The following is a 22,716-nucleotide window of genomic DNA, read 5'->3' as shown; positions in this document are numbered from 1 at the left end:
TTTTAACAAACCTTCCAGGTAGCTCGGAGAAGACAATGGCACCCCACTCCAGTACTCTTGCCTGGAAAATCCCATGGACAGAGGAGCCTCGTAGGCTGCAGTCCATGAGGTCGCTAAGAGTCGGACACGACTGAGCGACTTCACTTTCACTTTTCACTTTCATGCATTGGAGAAGGAAATGGCAACCCACTCCAGTATTTTGCCTGGAGAATCCCAGGGACGGGGGAGCCTGGTGGGCTGCCAACTATGGGGTCGTACAGAGTCAGACACGACTGAAGCGACTTAGCAGCAGCAGCCAGGTAGCTCTAATGCTTGCTTTAAGTTCATGAGCCACTGCTCTTGGCTCTACCTCTCAGACTGAAGGGGAATGTCAAAAGAAGGGAGAATTAGGGAGGATGCAATAAGCAACCTCATCCAAAGGAAAAAAAAAAAATAGGAACTTTCCCAACATTGACTTCCAAAGCTAGGCCTCAGAGGAGTCCTCTGATCTTCTCGGACTGCAAATGTCAGAGCAGTGTCTAAGTGGCCCTGCAGAGAAGAGTCTGGGGAAAATAATCAACTCTGACCTTTCGCATTTTGCCCAGAACAGGAAAGGATAATGGAACAACCCTTTCAGGTAATTTATCTCTTGCTCAGTTTTTCTGAGCAACCTTTCCCCTGGGCCCCCCTGAGATTCACATCCCTCCTCTCCATCTCCCTAGCCCTCTGGTTACCTGCTGCATCTCATGTTATTTCCCCTCATACACTGAACAAGAACTAATTCAAACTGTTTCTTAAGCAGACCACCAGTGAGTGAGTCCCTACTTCATAGCGAGTAGGAGAGTGAAGCCCATCATAACCTAAAACTATAATCTATAATGGGGCAGGTTTTCTTTATACCTGTCCCTCTCCCACAGCCCAGGCCACAACAGTTCACAACGCTGCCATAAAAGAAAAGAGTGGTTTTCCTCTTTTCCTGACCTTTTATATTGGACCTGAATGGCCACACTTGCAAGGAAAAAAAAAGACAAAATCTCGGTTCCTAACCAAGCTGTAAGTTTCCTGAGGGCCAATACTGATCTATAGCTTCTTCTTTTATATCCACCATACTAAATGTCTAACACACTAGCTGCCTAATGAATATTTGATCAATTGAACTGAAGAGAGTGCCCAGGAACAAGAAACTAACTAGTCTGTTTCCAAGCTGGAACTACACCAGTGATCAAGAAATGAGTTCTCCCTGAAAGGATTAGGAAAGAAACCCCATCCTGTCACCTTTGATACCAGGCACAGCCATCTTCATTCATTTATTCAACAGGAATAATGTTCATAGCACACCTGCTATATGTGGAATGTAGATCCTAAGGCCTAGTGGGGGAAAAAAACATGCATTTCAGGTGGCATTAACTGTCTTGAAAAACAACAACAACAACAAGGTAGGTAAGAGGGCTACAGATGGTGGGAACAGAGCTCAAGAAGAGCCATTCTGAGGAGCTAGCATTTACGCAAACACCTGAAGGAAGAGGAGCTAGACATGCAGCTATGTGAGAGGCGAGCATTCCAGGCAGAGGGAAGAGCAACGCAAAAGCCCTGCACTGGGGGCATTCTGCAAGGAACACAGCCTGGGGTGGAGTAAACAATGGGAGAGAGATAGGAGATGAGGCAAGAGAGAGAATGGTGCACAAATTACATAAGACCCCGTAGATTATAAGGATTGTAGATTTCATGCCTAGTGAGAGAGAAGTGATTAGCAAGTTCTGCACAGAGTGAAATGTTCTGATTTTAATGGACTACTCCAGCTTCTGTGTTGAGAATACCCTGTAGGAGGTAGAGTAGAAGCAAGAAAACCACTCAAGAACTATGACAGAGCTCACTCATGTCCCCCACAAATTCAGTCTCTCCTGTCACATTTTAGCTGGGCACAGGCTACTCAGAAAAAGAACTACATTTCCCAAGCTCCCTTGCAGTGAAATGTGGTCTTGTGACAAAATGCTGGTTGATGGGATGTGAGTAGAGGGATATATGCAACTTTCAGGTCATGTTCTTACAGGAAGTGGTCTGCTATCTACTTCTTCCTTCTCCCCTTTCCATCAGTTGGAATCTCACAAACATGACAGTGGCAGCTGGAGCATCTATCTTAGGCAACAGGATGGAAGTTATATGTTGAAGAACTGACAATATTTTCCAAGGAATTAGATAAGGAGACATGAAAGAAAGAGAAAATCCAGGAATGACTCCAAAGTTTGGAAACTGATAGAACCCGAGTTGCATTTATTGCCATGGAGAAGACTGGGGTACCAGTGAGTCTGAGTGGACTATGAGTGACATTCACATGGAGATGTCAAGTAGCAGCTGGGTATGAGTATAATGTTCAGGGGGAAACGCAGGGCCTGAAGATAGCTAGATTTAAGGGACTAGATCTGACAGATAGAGTGCCTGATGAATATGGACGGAGGTTCATGACATTGTACAGGAGACAGGGATCAAGACCATCCCCATGGAAAAGAAATGCAAGAAAGCAAAATGGCTGTCTGGGGAGGCCTTACAAATAGCTGTGAAGAGAAGAAAAGCAAAAAGCAAAGGAGAAAAGGAAAGATATAAGCATTTGAATGCAGAGTTCCAAAGAATAGCAAGGAGAGATAAGAAAGCCTTCCTCAGCGATCAATGCAAAGAAATAGAGGAAAACAACAGAATGGGAAAGACTAGAGATTTCTTCAAGAAAATTAGAGATACCAAAGGAAGATTTCATGCAAAGATGGGCTCATAAAGGACAGAAATGGTATCGACCTAACAGTAGCAGAAGATATTAAGAGGTGGCAAGAATACACAGAAGAACTGTACAAAAAAAAAGCTTCACGACACAGATAATCACAATGGTGTGATCACTGACCTAGAGCCAGACATCCTGGAATGTGAAGTCAAGTGGGCCTTACAAAGCATCACTACAAACAAAGCTAGTGGAGGTGATGGAACTCCAGTTGAGCTATTTCAAATCCTGAAAGATGATGCTATGAAAGTGCTGCATTCAATATGCCAGCAAATTTGGAAAACTCAGCAGTGGCCACAGGACTGGAAAAGGTCAGTTTTCATTCCAATGCCATAGAAAGGCAATGCCAAAGAATGCTCAAACTACCACACAGTTGTGCTCATCTCACACGCTAGTAAAGTAATGCTCAAAATTCTCCAAGCCAGGCTTCAGCATACATCAACCATGAACTTCCAGATGTTCAAGCTGGTTTTAGAAAAGGCAGAGGAACCAGAGATCAAATTGCCAACATCCGCTGGATCATGGAAAAAGCAAGAGAGTTCCAGAAAAACATCTATTTCTGCTTCATTGACTATGCCAAAGCCTTTGACTGTGTGGATCACAATAAACTGTGGAAAATTCTGAAAGAGGTGGGAATACCAGACCACCTGACCTACCTCTTGAGAAATCTATATGCAGGTCAGGAAGCAACAGTTAGAACTGGACATGGAACAAGAGACTGGTTCCAAATAGGAAAAGGAGTACGTCAAGGCTGTATATTGTCACCCTGCTTATTTAACTTATATGCAGAGTACATTATGAGAAACGCTGGGCTGGAAGAAGCACAAGCTGGAATCAAGATTGCCGGGAGAAATATCAATAACCTCAGATATGCAGATGACACCACCCTTATGGCAGAAAGTGAAGAGGAACTAAAGAGCCTTTTGATGAAAGTGAAAGAGGAGAGTGAAAAAGTTGGCTTAAAGCTCAAGATTCAGAAAATGAAGATCATGGCATCTGGCCCCATCACTTCATGGGAAATAGATGGGCAAACAGTGGAAACAGTATCAGACTTTATTTTTGGGGGCTCCAAAATCACTGCAGATGGTGACTGCAGCCGTGAAATTAAAAGACGCTTTCTCCTTGGAAGGAAAGTTATGACCAACCTAGATAGCATATTCAAAAGCAGAGATATTACTTTGCCAACAAAGGTCTGTCTAGTCAAGGCTATGGTTTTTCCAGTGGTCATGTATGGATGTGAGAGTTGGACTGTGAAGAAAGCTGAGTGCCGAAGAATTGATGCTTTTGAACTGTGGTGTTGGAGAAGACTCTTGAGCGTCTCTTGGACTGCAAGGAGATCCAACCAGTCCATTCTAAAGGAGATCAGCCCTGGGATTTCTTTAGAAGGACTGATGCTAAAGCTGAAATTCCAATACTTTGGCCACCTGATGCAAAGAGTTGACTCATTGGAAAAGACTCTGATGCTGGGAAGGATTGGGGGCAGGAGGAGAAGGGGACGACAGAGGATGAGATGGCTGGATGGCATCACCGACTCGATGGACAAGAGTTTGGGCGAACTCCCGAAGTTGGTGATGGACAGGGAGGCCTGGCGTGCTGCAATTCATGGGGTCACAAAGAGTCGGACACGACTGAGCGAGGGAACTGAACTGAACTGAACTAAACACATAGGTGATTTTAACATTCTGAGATAGATGGGATTATCTAGGGAGGGTGGAGAAAGAAGAACAAAGCTATGATGACAGTCCTAGGGCAATAGAGGTAGGGGAAATGAGGAGACAGCACTGGACACTGAGGAGGTAGGAGAAGAACTGAGAGAGGAGCGTCTGGGAAGCCCAATGAAGAGGATGTCTTAGAAAGAAAAGAGTGAACATACATGTCAAATGCTGCTGCAAGATGAGTAAGAGGAGGACTAAGGAATCCCGCTGAAATGAGAAGCCACCAGTGACACTGACAACAAGAGAATTTTCAGTGGGGCATTGACGACTCAAGACAATGAGGAGAGAGGAAGTGGAGACAATTCTGAATTCCCAGCAGGTAGAAATCATTCTAGCAGCCTAAATTCCACCCTTCCCATCACAGTCCCAAGCATTCTGAAGGACAGGAGGGCACCCAGCAACTGAATCTTACCCAGCTCCCCTTATCCACGTGTCTGAATGACCCTGCTATCTCTCCTCTCCTAGCTTCTCTCTTCCCAGGCACCCCTGCAGCTCTTCTGCCCTGCTGGCTCCCAAGGCGGCTCTCAAGGACTACCTGGGCAGGCTCGGCAGCCAGGCCTGACACTCCCGGATCATAATTAGTGCTGCTGCTAATGATTTTGGCCCCTATGGAACAGCGACCTGGGAAATTCTGATACTTCCAATTTTCCCCCTCAGTGCTTTTCCGGATACAATTTCCCAGCCAGTGTCTGTGCTTCAGCCCTGGGCCCTGGCTGCCTCCTCACCAGGGAAAACGAAAGCAGTGTCTCAGATGCCATTCCAGAGGGCCTAATCAGTTAGCTGAGGTCATTTCCTGGCCATTGTCACAGCATTATCATATTAACACAGGCACACCTTTGGGGGAGGCAGGGAGGTTCCTGTGAGGAAAGGGTGAGGGCACCAGGCCCTTTCACAAGGCCCATAAGGAGCACTGCTAGTGGTGTGATGAGAACACTGGCAGCCAGAGAGAAAAGCGCCCACCCAGAAGAACTCTGGAGTTTCCAGCAGAGATGCAGCTCATCCACCCACTCTTCCCCAATGAGGATTCTCTCTGGGGCTCCTCTCTTGGCAGTCAGAGCCTTGCACACTGACCTGTGGCATCTTGAGGCTAGGCCTGGTCAAAACTCAAACCCAGCTCTCCTCTGCCCCCGCAGCTTCAAGCGTTGGCCTCTTGACCTGGAAAGTGCTCAGTTCAGAGTACTGCCCTGACCTCCCAGGTCTGAGGACTTTACTTCATTGCCCTGATGGGCCTCCAGCTCTCTAGGGCAGGGGCCACAGTAGGCCCAGTGCCTTAGGGTCTTGGAGGAGAGGTCAGAGGGTTGCCTTGGGTTAAGAGCATTGGGACTGACTGGACCTTGGCTTTTGCCACAGGGGATAAAAACAGAAACCAGCACCTACAAAGCACTTGCAAAATGGGAGACCAATTTAAAACCCTTTTTTTTTTTAAAATGTAAAATAGACATAACATAAAATTTTACCATTTTAACCATTTTTAAACGTACAGTTCTGTCACGTAAAGTACATTCACACTGTTGTGCAACCATCACTACCATCACTCACCAGAGCACTTTCATCTTACCCAACTCAGACTCTGTATCCATCAAACACTAACTCCTTGAGCGTAGGGTGTTGCATATTTATCTCTTATAATCCTTATTGTGAGGTAGGAATTTTCTCCACTTCTTACCAATAAGGATATAATAATAGGAAACAGTGAGAAGACAGTGTTGCCCTGCTCAGGGGCAGACAGGCAGGAAGAGGGTTTGAATCCCCATCTGCCCAGCTCCAGGGCTTACCAGTGACTCAGTGGTAAAGGATCTGCCGGCCAGTTCTGGAGATGTGGGTTCAATCCCTGAGTCAGTAAGATCCCCCGGAGAAGGAAATGGCAACCCACTCTAGTATTCTTGCCTGGGAAATCCCATAGACAGAGGAGCCTGGCGGGCCACAGTCCGTGGGGTCACAAAGAGTCAGACACACGTAAGCGACTGAGCAGTGGTGCTTTGTAGTTCCTTCTTCTGACCAGTCTAGGGTCTAGGGCCTTTATGGGAATGTATCACTAAGAGACATCACTGATGACTAGTCACTTCACACATGACGTTGTACACTCAACTGTAACACAATGGAAGGGCTTCTAGCCAGCATGGTTTGTATTTCCCAAAGCAAGGCCAGCCATTATTAATGTCTTTTGACCACCTCACAGGACCCAGCAGGAAAGGGTTCCTCAGACATCCTTCTTTAACTTGGTTCAGTTCAATTCAGCCACTCAGTCACGTCCAACTCTTTGCGAACCCATGAACTGCAGCACGCCAGGCCTCCCTGTCCATCACCAACTTCCGGAATTCACCCAAACTCTTGCCCATCAAGTCAGTGATGACATCCAGCCATCTCATCCTCTGTCATCCCCTTCTCCTCCTGCCCCCAGTCCCTCTCAGCATCAGAGTCTTTTCCAATGAGTCAACTCTTCACATGAGCTGGCCAAAGTACTGGAGTTTCAGCTTTAGCATCAGTTCTTCCAATGAACACCCAGGACTGATCTCCTTTAGAATGGACTGGTTGGATCTTCTTGCAGTCCAAAGGACGCTCAAGAGTCTTCTCCAACACCACAGTTCAAAAGCATCAATTCTTCGGCACTCAGCTTTCTTCACAGTCCAACTCTCACATCCATACATGACCACTGGAAAAGCCATAGCCTTGACTAGACGGGCCTTTGTTGGCAAAGTAACATCTCTGCTTTTGAATATGCTGTCTTGGTTGGTCATAACTTTCCTTCTAAGGAGTAAGCGTCTTTTAATTTCATGGCTGCAGTCACCATCTGCAGTGATTTTGGGGCCCCCCAAAATAAAGTCTGACACTGTTTCCATTGTTTCCCCATCTATTTCCCATGAAGTGATGGGACCAGATGCCATGATCTTAGTTTAACCTGGTACCACTCTCCAAACTTGACTGTGTTCACTTCCAGGGTGCTGGGCCTTGACACTGCTCAGGGATTCCCCCGTTGCAGTGTGGAAAAATGAAAGGAGTCAAGGTGTGCAGTCAGATGAACTTGGGTTCAGATTCTGACTCTGCTACTCTGTAACCCTGTGAGTCCAACTCACAGGAAAAGAGATCCCCTTAAGTTAACTCAAGTATAGAGGTTTGGGCCTCTCAGGACCTCCAAGGGCAGTCACTGGAGCTGGGAAGGAATTTAAATTCAAGGCTCCTCAGCAACTGGAAGTCATGGCTCTGTCGTGTCAGGCTCCATTGGCCCCTAATGTGATTCAGCTCCACTGGGCAAATATGCTTCTCTTGCAGGCTCTGATTACTGCTGAAAACTCTTTACTTTAGGTTGAGGTTTCCTAACCTAAAGTAAAGGGATAGATAGATAGAGGGAATCAAATTGGCTCAAATCATCTTTTCTCCACGGGGCCATAAATTAGAGGTGACTGGCTAGCCCATGAACGGACTGACCTTGGGTCAGAATCTCCCTCTGGTTCAATTACCTAAGAGCGGAGGAAGATGGAGGTGGGTAAATGGTAGTTTAAGAAGTTGGGGTGAGAGGTGTCATGTGGTATATAACATTGCCTGCAGCCAAGTTTTTACCAGTACAGAGTCACAAAGGGGGATGTGGAGTGGGTAGATAAACAGACCTAATATATATATTCTAACTGTGTTACTTATACAAGTTATTTTACCTCTCTGGCCCTCAGTTTTTTCTCATCTAAACAAATGGGGAAAATTATTACTTCACAGGATTGTTGTAAAGATTAAATAAAAGGGGGCTTCCCTGGTGGCTCAGTGGTAAAGAATTTGCCTGCCAGCGCAGGAGACATGGGATTGATCCTTGGTCCAGGAAGATCCCACATGCCTCTAGGCCCAAGTGCCACAACTATTCAGCCTATGCTCTAGAGCCCGGGAGCTGCAACTACTGAAGCCTGAGCTCCCTAGAGCCTGTGGTCCTCAAAAAGAGAAGCCACCACGATGAGAAGCCTGCATACTGCAACTAGAGAATAGCCCCCGCTCGCTGCAACTAGAGAAAAGCCTGTGCAGCAATGAAGGCCCAGCACAGCCAAAAATAAATAAATAAATGATTAAAAAAAAAAAAAAAAGACTAATTGAGAGAACAACAGTCTGGTAGTTGCTTACTAACAGAGTAGGTGCTTAATAAACATTGTTTCCCTTCCCTCCTGTAGGAAGGACCACTTCCAGTGCTATACTGAGCTCAGCTAAAAAAAAAAACCCAAAAAAACTAAGATGGGGCTCTGTCCTCCATAGTAGATTGAAGTCTCCCTGGACAAACATCATGACTCATCCTCTTTTTGTTTCCCTCTTGGCACCTCCACTTGATATATTTTATTCCCTTTTGCTGAAATGAGCCTCCTAGCCAAGCACCTAGTGGGAGAGAGAGATGTGTCCTCCTTTATATTCCTGAAGGGCCAGAATTGCTAGCTAACCCTCTCCAAGAGCCGCTGGCAGCATGAGTGATAGGGAGCAAAGAGGGCTTCTATGTCAAAAGGAAGATTAATGTGCTCCCACACTTAGGAGGATGCTTTGATGGAAAGCCTCACACAAGGTAGCATTTTTTTTCAAAACGGTATGAGACAATAAAAATAAAAATAGGTCTTCCCCCAACTCAGGGGCCTGGGGCAGATGACTTATTTTTCAGTGGTTAATCTGTGCTCACAGGAATTGTCCTAGGTCTCATTTCATCACTGACTCAGAAAATATTTATAAAATATCTGCTCTCCTGAAACTTACAGTCTCATCAAGGAAGGAATTTACAGTCTAACCAAACAATCCCACTAATGAATATTTAAGTACAAATCATGATGAGCGTTATTAAAGAAAGAACATGTTTAAGGAGAGTATATAATGAAGAACTTGACATAGATTAGGCAGTCAGATCGAATTAAAATTTTTGACCTTCATCCTGAGAGCAACGGGAGGTCATTAAAGGGTTTAAGCAGAGTTTTGGCAGGATCAAATACAGGTTTTGAAAAGATCACTTAGCTACAACGAAGAGAATAGATTGAAGGGGGACTGTTGTGGTAATTCCAAGCAAGAGATAATGGTGCCTCTAACTTCCGTAGTGGTGGTGGTGGTGGTAGTGATAGAGATTAGTTGTGGACTAAAAAGATATTTAGGAGGTAAAATTACAGGACTCGGTGATTGAGTGGATATGGAGGAGGGAGAGTGTGGAGAGAGTGTGAGAACAAGGATTCCAGCTTGGATAACATGATGGAAGAAAACAAGGGAGGAAAAGACCACAAGCAAAGTCTGAGGTTGCCCTTCAGGAGCCTTCAAGACATCCAAGTGTCAATGTTAAGTTGACAGCTAGATACATGGGTCTCCAGCTCCAGGAAGGAGTCAGGGATAGGAATAACAAATGTGTGGGTCATTTGTTCAAAGGCAGTAGATAAGTTTGCCTAAGGAGACAGCAGAGAGTGAGAAGAAAAGAGACTTTGAGTCAAATCCTGAGGAACTTGGCCATGTCATTTAGGGTAGTAGTTTTCCTCCACTGGGAGGTTCCCAAGACTGTAAAAGTCCTTAAGGTCAAAACTATTTTGATAACAAAATTAAGACATTATTTTCATTTTTCACCATGCTGACATTTGCACTGATGGTGCAAATGCAATAGTGGGTAAAATAGCTTATATCTTGCAGTGGCACTAAACTGTACAAGCAGTTCTTGTATTCTTCATTGCAGTAAAAAAAAAAAAAATTCACTTTAACTTAGGACTGAACTTGATATAACTGTAAACACTATTAATTTTTACTAAATCTCAACCTTTGAGTATATCTTTTTAATATTCTGTCTGAGGAAATAGGAAGCACACATAAAGCACTTCTGCTGTATCTCAAGTATAATGGCTGTCTCTAGGAAAAGCATTTTGCAATTTTTTGAGTTTCAAGCTGAATTACCCTCTTTCATGGAATATCATTTTTACTTGTTAGAATAACTATAGAAGACAAACTAAGATTATTCAGATTTGAGTGTTTGGCAGACAGTTTCCCAAAAATGAACAAAGTTAGCCTGTCACTTCAAGGAAAACAACTGACAGCTTTTGCTGCCAATGATAAAATTCAAGCTTTCAAGTGAAAATTAGAATTTTGAGACACTTGTATCTGCCACCATGAACTTGATGGCTACCCAATGCTTAAAGACTTCCCTGATGAGATTGATGGTGATACAATGAATGTGATTTTTAAAATATTGTAAATGAAATGTATCAACATTTGAAAGATATATACAATTCAGAGGATCTATATTTTCCAAATGACCAATGTATGACATTACAAAATTTATTCAAAGTACAAGTTAAACAAATGGATTTTAATGTAATGGAGTAGAAAATGATAGTTTCAAATTCCACATTGCAAGTGATCTTTAAGAAATGACCATGTGTAGAGTTTTGGTGTAATATCAAAGAAAAATATCCACAATTATTGGAAATCTAAAATACTCCTACCTTTTCCAATTCTCTGAGGCCAGATTTTTTTCATATACTTCAACCAAAACAAAATATTGATACTGAATACAGAAGCAGAACTGAGAATCCAGATGTCTTCTAATGTTAACCAAAATATAATATTTAAGTTAACATATAATGGTTTATTATTGTTATCTTAAGATGGGTTAATAAATATTATTTTCTCAGTTTTAATTTTTCGTACAGTAAATACTGATATGGATAACCCACAAACAAAAGCTCTGGGAGGCCTTCAATAATTTTTAAGAGTACAAAGAAATCCTGAGAGCAAAAAAATTTGGGAACTGCTGATTTATAAACTGAAATCCCTTCATTCTGAGAAGTCATTCTATACATCTCCATCAATAAACAGCTGAGAATAAGGGTATCTCTCCCAATTTGCAAATATCACTAAGGAAGAAGAAATATTACAACTCACAAACACTCACAAAGTTTTGGAGCTGCAAAGATGGATCCCAGAAGCTTCCAAAAGGGTCTAGGGAAAGCCCCCTATCAGAAAGACCTCACCCTGTCCTTCTCTCTTTCCATAAAAGGTAATGACTCCAGTAAGTCAGTTAACCCCAGTTCTTACTTCATCAGTGCCATCACCTCTTCTCATCAGCACATCCTACTGTTGATTTTTCAATCTGCTGCTGGTTGAGGCAGTGCTAGAGGAAGCAAACATGAAGGGGCAGATAGGGTCAGCCGTATTTCTGAAATGCCAGCACATTCAATTTGTCTGGTATTTTGCGTGAATTTCCTCTTGAGTTCAGAGGCTCCTAACTCAGCAGAATTAAAATGGAATGAAGTAATTAGAGCAGCAGGCTGCGAGGATGTTCTGGGCCTAGCATGAAAATGTGGGGCAGGGGGAAAGGAAGAAGAGAAGAGAGACTTAAAGAGAGGTCTAGAAAGAGACCCATCCCAAGGGCCAACTCCTTAGGAAAGCCTTCCCTCACCTTCCTAATCCCTTGGTCAGTAGCTCTCTCCTCAGCTCTGCTTCCTATGAATCTATCCTGGCTGGCCCCTCACAATCAGACTCCACCCTCCATTTCTAGTCCCCTTTTCAGAAACTCCCACCAACTGTATCTTCCTTCTACTCCTACCAAACTTATCATGCTCCTCCTATATCACAGTTCTCTGTGCCTTTGTACATGCAATTATTACACTCTACTGAAATAATTGCTTATATGTCTGAATCTTTAGTAAGACCGGTGACTCCCTAACCTCTGGATTCTACGCATGCATTGCATCTTACTCACTAAGCAAACTGCTGACTCACAACAAGACTTTCTCCATTTGGTCCCAAACTGATTCCTAAATTAGTTCAAACCCATAAGCCCTAAGCTATAAACAGGATGATGCAGTCTTGTTATAGTGCAGTAGTCTGAGTTTAGGTGCTAATGCTTTGCTGATCACAGGAGTGTGACTGGCTAAGTGATATGATTAAAAGGATTGGCGGGTGGGTTATTTGTGCCTTGGCCATGGAACACCTGAATGCCTGGTTAATTTTGATAAAAGCTGGTGACCACATTCCATTACCCCATTAAAGATAGAGCCCAGAGGTTTCTCACTGTGGAGCAGACTGTTCCTGTTTCATGAGCTTTTCCTGTCACACTTGCTGGATCTCCCTGTAGAGTTGCTATCCTTCCTTCTCCTTCTCACCACCCCCTCACTCTGGCTAGAAGAGATGAACCCAGAACTTCCTGGGCCCGTGGGCTCCTGGGACATTGGCTATCCCCTCTGTGCTGTCAGGAGGAGCAGCTGCTCTCTAGAGAGGACATTTACAAACCTTGACTCTCTTGGGACCAGGATCTCTCCCCTTCCCTTATTTCTGAGTCTAGTGAGGGTGGGAAGTAGCAACAGAGCCTGCTTTTGTCTCAGGTGGCTTAGACGGTAAAGCGTCTGTCTGCAATGCAGGAGACCCGGGTTCGATCCCTAGGTTGGGAAGGTCCGCTGGAGAAGGAAATGGCAGCCCACTCCAGTATTCTTGCCTGAAAAATCCCATGGACGGCAGAGCCTGGTAGGCTACCGTCTGTGGGGTTGCAAAGTGTCAGACACAACTGACCGACTTCACTCTGACTAGCAAATCCATGTTCCCTGCATAGGTCCACTCCTTGGGGTAAAAAAGGTCTTTTCTTAGACCCACCGCTGGAATGAGAAAATTAACCTTTAACCAGTAGATTTCCCTCACAAACACACAATTCTTGAGATATGGCTGATTTTCTGCCAAATAAGTAAAGTTAAAGGAGAAAACTACTATCTACTATTAATATCATCTTTTCAGGAAAGCGTGAAAATACGAATATAACCTCACACTAAAGAGGAGAGGTTTTATATTGAATATATTTAGCTTTACTTAAAGACTCATTACATTGTCCTTGTTTTTTCTCATTTCACCATGGCAGTGAAATGGACCTGTAAATACCAGGAAATAACTAAACCAGACTATAAGCTTCTTTGAGCAGAGAGTGGTTTTTACTCATTTGTATTTTCCCAGGACCTAAAAGAGCCTACTTTATGATAAATGCTCATCACATTTTTGTGGAAGAAAAGAGGAAAAAAGAGAGGAAGGAAAGAATTCCTCAACTTCCAGGACTATGATAGGAAATAGATGTCAAGTCCTAAGAAAGTGGGACTCTAGAACAAACTGTCTCTGCTCTGTGACCTCCTTAGAAAAGAGCTGCTTAACCTATTCACTTGTTTAACAGCATTCAGTAGTTCAGTTCAATAGTAGTACAGTCTGGGTGTACTGATTACTCACACACATTCACCAAGTATACAATGTAGGAAAACAGAATGTCTCACCCATGAAACTTGTCATTTTCTATGGTCTTTCCCTACTTGATTCTCATTATTATTATAATTTTAATGAGTCACGCCACCCCCTCATTCCGTATCAACTTGTTCCATGGATTGGAAGTTGTTTTTATGTCTAGGCCATTAGACATAGAAACAAAAACAAGAGTAGAACATGCTTCTTGACTCATATCTTTAATGTTACTTGGACATGGTTAAGACTCTTCTGATACAGGCTGTACATACAGACTTTGACATATTCAGACACATCAGATCAGTCGCTCAGTCATGTCCGACTCTTTGCGACCCCATGAATCGCAGCACGCCAGGCCTCCCTGTCCATCACCAACTCCCGGAGTTCACTCAGACTCACGTCCATCGAGTCAGTGATGCCATCCAGCCATCTCATCCTCTGTCGTCCCCTTCTCCTCTTGCCCCCAATCCCTCCCAGCATCAGAGTCTTTTCCAATGAGTCAACTCTTTGCATGAGGTAGCCAAAGTACTGGAGTTTCACCTTTAGCATCATTCCTTCCAAAGAAATCCCAGGGCTGATCTCCTTCAGAATGGACTGGTTGGATCTCCTTGCAGTCCAAGGGACTCTCAAGAGTCTTCTCCAACACCACAGTTCAAAAGCATCAATTCTTCGGCGCTCAGCCTTCTTCACAGTCCAACTCTCACATCCATACAAGACCATAGGAAAAACCATAGCCTTGACTAGACGAACTTTTGTTGGCAAAGTAATGTCTCTGCTTTTGAATATGCTATCTAGGTTGGTCATAACTTTCCTTCCAAGGAGTAAGCGTCTTTTAATTTCATGGCTGCAATCACCATCTGCAGTGATTTTGGAGCCCAGAAAAATAAAGTCTGATACTGTTTCCCCATCTATTTCCCATGAAGTAATGGGACCGGATGCCATGATCTTCATTTTCTGAATGTTGAGCTTTAAGCCAACTTTTTCACTCTCCACTTTCACTTTCATCAAGAGGCTTTTGAGTTCCTCTTCACTTTCTGCCATAAGGGTGGTGTCATCTGCATATCTGAGATTATTGATATTTCTCCCAGAAATCTTGATTCCAGCTTGTGCTTCTTCCAGCCCAGCGTTTCTCATGATGTACTCTGCATAGAAGTTAAATAAACAGGGTGACAATATACAGCCTTGACATCCTCCTTGTCCTATTTGGAACCAGTCTGTTGTTCCATGTCCAGTTTAACTGTTGCTTCCTGACCTAGCTCATTTAAGCAGTTTCTAAACTCTGGGAAATCAGGAATCCCTGTGCCTGTCCAAGTCTAGACACATAGGACCACAGAATTTTAATCTCTGCCAGAGGCCTACAGCAATCTGGAGCCAGCATTAAGCTAGCTTCTCATCATCCCAGGGCATGAGGGAAGTTGGGAAGACCAAGAAACAAGGTTAGAGATGATCAAGTGGGAGACGGACAGCAAGGATATTCAGAGAGGAAAATGACTGAAGGGAACAAGAACGGGCCAGAAAAGAGAGGAAAAGAAAAGAGGACAGAAAGTGTAGAGGTAAGGGATCAAACAGGCTTCCCAGGTGGCGCTGGTGGTAAAGAATATGCCTGACAACGTAGGAGACACAAGAGTCTAGGGTTCAATCTTTGGGTCTGGAAGATCCTCTGGAGAAGGAAATGGCAACCTGCTCCAGTACTCCTGCCTGGAAATCTCATGGACAGAGGGACCTGGTGGGTTATAGTCCATGGGGTTGCAATGAGTCAGACACTACTGAGAACACGCACAAAGGATCACACATGTGAAAGTGATGAAGGAAACGGCTGAAGGAGAAGATGCCCATCTCATCAGAAGACATTAATTTCCTCCAGAGTAGGAGCAGTCTCATACTTTTTTACATATATTTATTTACTTATCTGGAGAAGGCAATGGCACCCCACTCCAGTAGTCTTGCCTGGGAAAATCCCATGGACGGAGGAGCCTGGTGGGCTGCTGTCTATGGGGTCGCACAGAGTCGGACACGACTGACTGAGCGAGTTCACTTTCACTTTTCACTTTCATGCATTGGAGATGGAAATGGCAACCCACTCCAGTATTCTTGCCTGGAGAATCCCAGGGATGGGGGAGCCTGGTGGGCTGCCATCTCTGGGGTCACACAGAGTCGGACATGACTAAAGCGACTTAGCAGCAGCAGCAGCAGCATTTACTTATCTATTTGGCTGTGCCAGGTCTTCACTGTGGCATTCAAGATCTTTAGCCACAGCATTTTTTTTTTAATGTATCCCTCAAATAACTTCATAAGTGCTCAAGAAGTGTTTATTGACTCCTGCACAGGGATTGAACCCAGGTCTCCTGCACTGCAGGCAGATTCCTTAACAGCTGAGCCATGAGGAAAGCCCAAGAATACTGCAGTGGGTAGCCTATCCCTTCTCCAGCGGATCCTCCTGACCCAGGAATCAAATCAGGGTCTCCTGCATTGCAGGTGGATTCTTTACCAACTGAGCTATCAGGGAAGCTGATGGATAAGGCTTTCAATAGGAGATTCAAGTGTCTGGTATTGTCCCATCAGACAAGTCCCTCAGAATCCTGGGACTGGGATTCTGGTATTCATAGCACCCCTCAATCTCTTTTTCTGTCTCAGGTTCTCCATCCTCTCTGTTAGAGGCAGGATTTCAGACTGTGTAGTTTTTCATTTATTCATGAGTCAGCAAAATCTGCCCCAGGGGTAGAACTGCTCCCTGTGCTGGGCCTGTACACCCCAAAGGAGGGCCTCAGACCTTGGTTAACCCATTAAGTTGTGATATTTGCCCACTTCTCCCAACTTTCTTTTAGTATTTATTTTATTTACTTATTTATTTGGCTGTGCTGGGTCTTAGTTGCAGCATGCAGGGTCTTTAGTTGCCACATGTGAACTCTTAGTTGCAGCAGGTGAGACCTAGTTTCCTGACCAGGGATTGAACCTAGGTCCCCTGCACTGGGAACCTGAAGTCTTAGCCACTGGACCACCAGGGAAGTCTCCTGAGTTTTATTAAATAACCCCCTTTGCCTGGATGCTGAGGAGAGTCAAATGAAGAATTCGGGATCAAGATGCCTGGTCTTAGGTGTACACTCTGCCTGTCTCCCCTTGCAGGGAGTGAGTCCTCACAGAGAACTTCACATGAATTTTAGCACAGGGGCTGCTTTCTCAGGCTATGTCCCTGAGCCAGCCTCTCTCTCTAGCCCCTTCAGGTACCTAGTGACTGAACTGCTTCTCTCCCCTGCCCTCTGACCTGGCTTCTGGTGAGGAAAGGCCTAAAGGCAGGCTTGTTCCAAGTATTCTGTGCTCTGCTAGGTTTCTCAGTGGTTTCGTGCAGGTGTTTCCAAGTCTTTGCTTTCTAGATATTTCAACAAATCTATCCCTAGAGTCATCTTGCTAGAGACCCCAGCAACGTATAACCTACTCTTTTATAAGTTCTTATTTGACCTCCCTTCAGTTTTGCAGTTAAATCCAATGCTAATGGTGGAACAGCTCATGTATAAAAAGTCCTTCAGAGACTAAGCAACTAGTCCCCAACTTCCAGTCCTCTTTCTTCATAATCAGAATATTCTAGAGCCCCGATGGAACCTGTTTGAGCACCACCATTTATCTCTAGAAAAGCACTGAATACAGCAAGAGGCTAAGGACATGCTGACATCTTCTCATCAGCAGGCCAGAAATGATGGTTTCAATTTCCTTTCTCATTTCATTTATTCCCAGGCTGCTCCCTCCCCACCTTCATAAGCCAGTTCTTATTTCAAAAAGTGAAAGTAATAAAGCTGTTCTCCATTATTCATCGGGTTGCATGCTTCCTCTCAGGCACACATACCCCTTACACCCTCCCCTCCAACTCTTCTTATCACCTTCCTTTTCCCCTCTCTGCCTCCTCTCCCTGGGGGCTTCCCAGGTGTGCTAGTGGTAAAGAACCCATCTGCCAATGCAGGAGACATAAGAGGCGCAGGTTTGATCCCTGGGATGGGAAGATCCCCTAGAGAAGGACATGGCAACCCAGTCTAGTATTCTTGCCTGGAGAATCCCATGGACAGAGAAGCCCGGCGGGCTACAGTCCATGAGGTTGAAAAGAGACAGACATGACTGGAGTGACTTGGTATACATGCACACTTCTCTGCCTTACCCCTTCCAAACTGAAGGGCAGTTCAGGGCCAATGCCCTTCCTCAAAGTCCTACACTATTCCTAGAACCTTCTGAGCTAATTCTCAGCTGGGTTGATGATCACAGTACTAAATACATACTTTACGATATGCTTTATATTTACTCATTTCCTCACACCAATGTCTCAGGCTATATACATCTTTCAGAGATAACCCTACAAAAACCTGCAGTCCCAGAGAGAACTGAAAAATCCCAGTGGGATTCATGGGCCATATTCCAGCTGGGTTTACTATCTCCCATCCCAACAACAGGAATTATCATCCCTGAGCGGGGCTCACACTAAATACCAAGGCACTGGCCTTGCAGCCTGGGTCTGGACCAGGAGCCAAGAAATCTGTGGAGACAGCCCCTTTTAGGTACCTGCATCATCATTCCTCCTGCTGGCATGGTTCGCCATCCTTGATCAGTAAATACAAACAGATGCAATACAGCGTGTTGGGTAAGGGATGAAGTAAAGTGAAGTTGCTCAGTTGTGTCTGACTCTTTGCGACTCCATGGACTATAGCCCACCAGGCTCCTCCATCCATGGAATTTTCTAGGCAAGAGTACTGGAGTGGGTTGCCATTTCCTTATCCACAGGTAAGGGATGGGGTTTGTAATAAAAAATTTGAATTTAAGTTCTGTCCTGATACTACATAAATAAACTTGGTTAAGCTCTATGCCTTAGTTGTAAAGTAAGGTCATATCCCTGGTCATATCAGATTAGTCGCTCAGTCATGTCCGACTCTTTGCGACCCCATGAATCGCAGCACGCCAGGCCTCCCTGTCCATCACCAACTCCCAGAGTTCACTCAGACTCACGTCCATCGAGTCAGTGATGCCATCCAGCCATCTCATCCTCTGTCATCCCCTTCTCCTCTTGCCCCCAATCCCTCCCAGCATCAGAGTCTTTTCCAATGAGTCAACTCTTCGCATGAGGTGGCCAAAGTGCTGGAGTTTCACCTTTAGCATCATTCCTTCCAAAGAAATCCCAGGGCTGATCTCCTTCAGAATGGACTGGTTGGATCTCCTTGCAGTCCAAGGGACTCTCAAGAGTCTTCTCCAACACCACAGTTCAAAAGCATCAATTCTTCGGCGCTCAGCCTTCTTCACAGTCCAACTCTCACATCCATACATGACCACTGGAAAAACTATAGCCTTGACTAGACGAACCTTTGTTGGCAAAGTAATGTCTCTGCTTTTGAATATGCTATCTAGGTTGGTCATAACTTTCCTTCCAAGGAGTAAGCGTCTTTTAATTTCATGGCTGCAGTAACCATCTGCAGTGATTTTGGAGCCCAGAAAGATAAAGTCTGACACTGTTTCCACTGTTTCCCCATCTATTTCCCATGAAGTGATGGGACCGGATGCCATGATCGTTTTCTGAATGTTGAGCTTTAAGCCAACTTTTTCACTCTCCACTTTCATCCTCATCAAGAGGCTTTTGAGTTCCTCTTCACTTTCTGCCATAAGGGTGGTGTCATCTGCATATCTGAGGTTATTGATATTTCTCCCAGAAATCTTGATTCCAGCTTGTGTTTCTTCCAGTCCAGCCTTTCTCATGATGTACTCTGCATAGAAGTTAAATAAACAGGGTGACAATATACAGCCTTGACGAACTCCTTTTCCTATTTGGAACTAGTCTGTTGTTCCATGTCCAGTTCTCACTGTTGCTTCCTGACCTGCACACAAATTTCTCAAGAGGCAGATCAGGTGGTCTTGTATTCCCATCTCTTTCAGAATTTCCCACAGTTTATTGTGATCCACACAGTCAAAGGCTTTGGCATAGTCAATGAAGCAGAAATAGATGTTTTTCTGGAACTCTCTTGCTTTTTCTATGATCCAGAGGATGTTGGCAATTTGATCTCCGGTTCCTCTGCCTTTTCTAAAACCTCCCTGGTAGGAAGGCCCAAATGAGAATACAGAAGTAAAGCAGTTAATGCAGTCCTTGGTACACAAGGAGCATTCAATAAAACTTAAAAGTATTACGATTATATATGAATGGACATCCATAGTTCAGATAAACTGTTCACTCATTACAGGCTTTTAAATAAATAAATACAGCCTTATTTTTTAAGTATTGCCTCTAGGAGTTGTTTTAATGAATTGCTAGAGCAGAGAGATTTATCAAGAACCATATTGTTGGAATGCAAATAGACACTTCAAAGAGGTGAAAAGTAACTTGTTTTCTTGAGTAGGATAACATTTCCCCTGGGATCCTGTTTACAAATTCAAATATTTTGTAAGCAAATAGTACTAAGATGAACTCTAGCTCTTATTTAGGTGAAAAGATTAGAGTACTGCATTCCTGAGAATTGAGTAAGAGAGGTTTTTACCCTATAGAAATGGAGCCATTGCACAAATGAAATGCTCTAATTACAAAAGCAGGAGGAAAAATGTCAATCCTGAGATTTTTTTCCTTTTATGCATATTTATTCTAATGTTGCAAAAATTGGGTAATGGCCAACCTATTACACAAATACAGTCAATTTTCAAGTATTCATGTGTGGGTTAACCAAGGCAGATACCTAACCAAGACTGTGTTTGCTTTTTTCTGTTCTATTTTTACTGTCCCTCTCCCACAAACACACACACAGATACAGATATTTGCACACATACACACATAACAAACTCTTTCACACACACACAAACACATTCCACTTTGCCTAAAGCAAGTTGGGCCCAGAAATGCCTATTCTGTTGGTTACAAAAGATGTTGGTCCCTAAGACAAGAATCTGTTCCTTTTCTCCCTCACCACAGGTTTCCCTTTCCCAAATACCTGGTGGGAAGAAATGGGAAAGAATGAGGAAGGAAGGAAAGGAAATCGTGGTATAAGTTCCCCAGCCCAGCAGTGCAGGCTGCGAGACACAGAAGGCTCCTGCTCCCTGTGTGCTGGCATCTCTCTTGCCATTTTACTGAAACTTTGGGGTGTTTTTCTCTCTACAGCACCCACGCTCCCTCCCTTTCTGCCAAAGCTTCTTGTTATGACAGAACAAGAGGTTGGTGGGTTGGTGGGGAGGGGAAATGCAGCTAGGGAGCCTGAGGGCAGAGTTACAGCTCCCCCTCCAGGAGCAGGGTGGGTGGGTGGGAGATTAAGCTACAGACAAATCCTAGAGGCCCCCCTAGTGCTGAACCTCACACATATCCAGAGCATCTGTACACACAGAACTGTGTACCACCTCCCAAACTCACCCATACACACACCCACATGCAGGACTGGAAACTTGGTGGGCACAGCCATGCCTCAGGAACACTCAGGCAAGACATTCCTTGTCACAGTGGCATAGATCTGCCCAAAGCAACCCATGTCCCAGGTCCCCTCCTTTGATCCCTTTCCCTTCTGATGGGCTAGAAAATGTTGCTGGATGTCGGGAAAAATTTGTGCTATAAAGGAATGGCATGTCTTGAAGTGCATCACTCAGCACTTCAAGCACAGGGACCACCGAACTGCTCAAAAAGTGAAAAAAAAAGTGGACGTGAAAGTCACTCAGTCGAATCTGACTCTTTGCGACCCCATGGACTGACTGTACAGTCCATGGCATTCTCCAGCTCTGAATACTGGAGTGGGTAGCCTTTCCCTTCTCCAGGGGATCTTCCCAACCCAGGAATCAAACCCAGGTTTCCCTCATTGTAGGCAAATTCTTTACCAGGTGAGCCACCAGGGAAGCCAAGAATACTGGAGTGGGTTGCCTATCCCTTCTCCAGGGGATCTTCCTGACCCAGGAATCAAATCGGGTCTCCTGCATTGCAGGTGGATTCGTTACCAGCCAAGCTGCCATGCTCAACCCTCTCCTTAGTAGTCTCCACTCAGAACACCCATGGGCTCCAGCAGCACACCCCAGAAGACACAGACCAAGTCCTGATTAGAGGGCAGAGGAAGTATGGGCCGCAACAGGCCACAGTCTGTGGCCTCCTCATTCCCCTCAGCCTTAGCTGATGTCCCAGGCTTGTCTAAGGGAGAGGCCCTTCTACATGAGGGAAGGAGAAAGGATTTGAGGAGCTCTCAAAGCTCCAAGAAAAACAGCCAATGAAAATCAGCTGATAAATCTACACACCAGGCTGAAATACAGAGGTCCCAAAGTGGCCAGGCTAGACCCTGAACAGGAAAGTCAAAAGGCTATCCTCTACTGTGTGAGATGAGGCTTTATGAGCTCAGCTGCCAAGTGGGCAGTCTAAAATGGACTTAATTCTTCTCCTTCCAAGCCACTGATAGGCAAGTACACTGCCTTTTCATCTTCCAAAGTCCTTCTCTTTATTAGACATCTCCATTATTCTTTGTATTTTATGCACATTAATTTAGATAAGTCCACAAAGTGCAATCTTAGAGAAAGCTGAGAAAGCCTGAGGTTCAGAGATTTCACACAACTGGATCAATATTACATGGTTTGCCCTTTCCACTGCTTCTCAAGGTCACTCCACTGGGAATGCTCCCATCTGCCTCTGAGTGTGAGACTGGTGGTAAAGATAGCGTTGCAGAGGTAGAAGAGGAAGAATCTACATGTTGACCTTCTTCCAAGGGAGACAAAAAGTAGTGCAACCTGGGTCTCCTGACCTCTGCCTGACCTTCAGCATTGGGGATGAGGCCAGCTCCCTTGAAGCAGAGTCCTTCCCTGGGTGGGCTGTGCCCAGGACATGGGTGATTCATCTAGAATTCTGTTCCTCCTTCAGGACCACGAATTTTCTTGGCCGGTGTGCTACATGGCTGCAAAAAGCCCAGCCCTGGACAGGCAGAGATTATGTTGGTTCAGAAACACTTAAAAATTAATCAGCACATGGAGATGCAGGCTGTTTTGCTCAGGGCAATGTGCCACCTATGTTGTACTGTGCCAAACTCCCTCCTTCCATTTCCCCCAGCTCCTCCCCCTCCCCAGGTCCTGGCTGTTACCCTTGTCATTCTG

At 44.6% G+C, this 22,716-nt stretch overlaps 1 long non-coding RNA gene across 1 annotated transcript in view; it reads right to left on the bottom strand.

Annotated features, from left to right (window-relative positions):
* Positions 1 to 9,770: 9,770 nt before the first annotated feature.
* Positions 9,771 to 22,716, bottom strand: part of LOC139183843 (uncharacterized) — a 50,620-nt gene continuing 37,674 nt past the window's right edge. Inside the window, exon 3 of the long non-coding RNA XR_011567397.1 lies at positions 9,771 to 11,554. This is a non-coding gene — a long non-coding RNA (uncharacterized lncRNA). The remainder of the gene's footprint in view (positions 11,555 to 22,716) is intronic.

The sequence above is a fragment of the Bos indicus genome, chromosome 7, assembly GCF_029378745.1.
Source record: "Bos indicus isolate NIAB-ARS_2022 breed Sahiwal x Tharparkar chromosome 7, NIAB-ARS_B.indTharparkar_mat_pri_1.0, whole genome shotgun sequence".
Classification (NCBI taxonomy): domain Eukaryota; kingdom Metazoa; phylum Chordata; class Mammalia; order Artiodactyla; family Bovidae; genus Bos; species Bos indicus.
Note: the sequence above shows the minus strand (reverse complement) of the source record. Positions and strands in the feature narration are given on the sequence as shown.